The 2,796-nt window shown below is 35.6% G+C and overlaps 1 non-coding gene across 1 annotated transcript; it reads left to right on the top strand.

Annotated features, from left to right (window-relative positions):
* Window positions 1–2,632: 2,632 nt before the first annotated feature.
* Window positions 2,633–2,796, top strand: LOC116556823. Its single transcript, XR_004271180.1, has one exon. It is a non-coding gene; the product is annotated as a U1 spliceosomal RNA (small nuclear RNA).

Below are 2,796 nucleotides of genomic sequence, written 5' to 3'. Positions count from 1 at the left end.
GCACAACAAGAGATATTTTAACATCTGGGGATTTGCATGTATAAGCTGGCACACACATGTGTGGGTTTTTGTGTTTAGCAGGGAAACCTATACCAAAAAGCAGTTAAGAGTAGAAAGTTATAAATCCTTCTGCCCTCAAAAAGTCACAAAAGTTAAGATAAAAAATCCATTTCAATATAGTCTTCTTAACCCTTGGCTTGCTTTATTTTAAGTAAAGATACAACTATTAAACATTATATATACTCTTAAGGTATGTTTTCATAACATATTACTAAATATTTATATTTCATCCAAGCAAAGAATAGATCATTGGTTGTATACCAGTTAAATATCTTGAGAATGTTTCTTAGTCATTACTTTTTCTTGCTTTTGTTATGTTATAGATCGGTAAATGACAACTTAATCATATTTATTATTAGCAGCCAATTGAAGAAAATATATTCTAGAGAATAGGTACTTTATAAATTAGGACATTCAATGAAACATATTACAATGCATAAGTTTATCAGAGTATCATAGAAAAAGAAATAAACTTAATTATCATACCTCTGGTACTGCTCCACACCCCTTCTTCTGTTAAAATTATAAGTAATTAAGTTTTCTCCTCTCACCTCATTGAACCTTTGCAACCATTTACTGACCTTTCTCCTTAATTCTGAGCTTTTAATATTATATTATCAGACATATGATTACCATCTGTATTATATAATCATCCATTAATCCCCAGGTCACTTATTATTTGAAGGTATTACATCTTGGCTCTTGTCAAATTTCTTAGTTTCAATGTCCACATAGATAATATCCCAAATCCTGGCCTTTTTGTCCATTAGCTTTCTCTCCTACAGAAATTTCTGCCACCTGCATCAGCCACTCCCTCCCATGGTTATCCTCTAAAACTTGTTACCAGTAGCACTTAAGCATTTAACTTTTCAACCACCACATCCTATCTTTCCCATTTACTTCTTGTAGAATCGTGACTCCAACATATCTTACTCTGCATCTGTTTCTATAATCTACAAATCCTACCACCTTTCTCTGATCTTAACTTCTCTCCCCAATTTAATAATCCATGGTCAGTCATTAAATCTCTTGCTTATTTACACCCTCAGTTCACTTTTCCCTTTTACATTCACTTCCTTGTACTCCTGCAAAACCACAATTTTGGTTAAATCTAGTTCTACCCCTATTTCGCCTTTACATTTGAGTAGCTAAACATAAATGAAAAAAAAGACACTATCATGGTGACTGATCAGGTGGGCTCTTAATTTTTCCCAGTAATCATACTATTTTCTCCTAGTCTGTTTATTCTCACTTTCATAACAACTATTTCATACCTTTCCTGTATCTAACATTTCACTCCTCCCCTCCATTCTTTTTCTCCATTTATAGTCTTTTAAAAAAATTACACTGAGAAATTAAAGCCTAGCTTGAAGTACATCCACAAGCACACTCCATGACATCTACTCACCTACACTTTCCCAGCTACCTTCAACCTTCCTTCCTATTATGAATATGATTTCCATGTGCACAAGATAGGACAGCTTGTATACTTGCATAGTATTCCTCATGTGTTACTTACTCAATGCCATTGTCCCAGAAATTCCTATCTCCCACATCATCATTTTCCCTCCCTACTGATTTCTTCTATTGATTCCACAAATATGCTGATATTTATGCCGGGTTTAAAAATGTATTTTGATGCAGCTACTTTCTCCACATGCCACATCATTTTTCTCTCTCCATTTATGTATCACAGTTCTTGAAAGTTCTGTGCATGTACTATCTCCACCGTTTTTCTTCCTAATGGCTCTTAAACCTACTCCAGTCAGAGTTTTTAACCACTATTTTTCCAAAATCACTTTCATCAGATCATAAATGATCTACACATTGCTCAATATGGTGGTCAGCTTCTCTATGCTTATGCTCACCCTTCTTAATATATAAGAAGTATTTGACAATGTTCATCCTTTCCTCCTGGAAACATTTAAAAATAACTTCATTACATGGAACCACATTTACACTCACTATCTTTGTAATCTGTAATTTTGCTAGTTCCTTCTCATATTCTCAACTTCTAATGCAGGACTGTTGTCATCCATAGTCGTCAGAACTTTTCTCTTTCTAGCCTTCAACCTTGGTGTCAGAAAGCTTTAAAAGTATTATCTGAGTCAACAATTTTACAATTTATAAATCCAAACTGGACTTCTTTGAACTACATACTCTCATGCAACTGCTTACTCAACATCTCCACTTGGATGGTTAAGGGACGTTTTGCACTTAACATGAATAAATCTCAGCTATTCATTTTGCCTTCTAAACCTGCTCATCAGTCTTCCTCATGCCTGATAATGGCAACTCCATCCTTCTAGTTATTTAAGTTAAAAATCTTGGAGTCAGTTTGGATTCCTTTCTGTTCCTTTTATCACTCACACAATGTGTGAGCAAATTCTTTATATGATCTCACTGTAAATGTATACGGAATCTCATCAATTTTCTTTCACTGCTAAGTCCAAAGCACTAGCATTTCACACTGGGATCACTGTGGTAGTCTTCTTACTATCCTACAGCTAACCTTGCCTCACTCTAGTCTATTCTTGACTCAGCATCTAGAGTGACCTTGAAAAATCAGATCATACTTACCAGGCAGGGGAGACACCATGATCACAAAGGTGGTTTTCCCAGGGCGAGGCTTATCCGTTGCACTCCAGATGTGCTGACCCCTGCGATTTCCCCAAATGTGGGAAACTTGACTGCATAATTTGTGGTAGTGGGGGACTGTGTTCACGCTTTCCCCTG

The sequence above is a fragment of the Sapajus apella genome, unplaced genomic scaffold, assembly GCF_009761245.1.
Source record: "Sapajus apella isolate SASKATOON/1434 unplaced genomic scaffold, GSC_monkey_1.0 scaffold17, whole genome shotgun sequence".
Lineage (NCBI taxonomy): Eukaryota > Metazoa > Chordata > Mammalia > Primates > Cebidae > Sapajus > Sapajus apella.
This window is presented reverse-complemented; position numbering and strand designations above follow the sequence as displayed.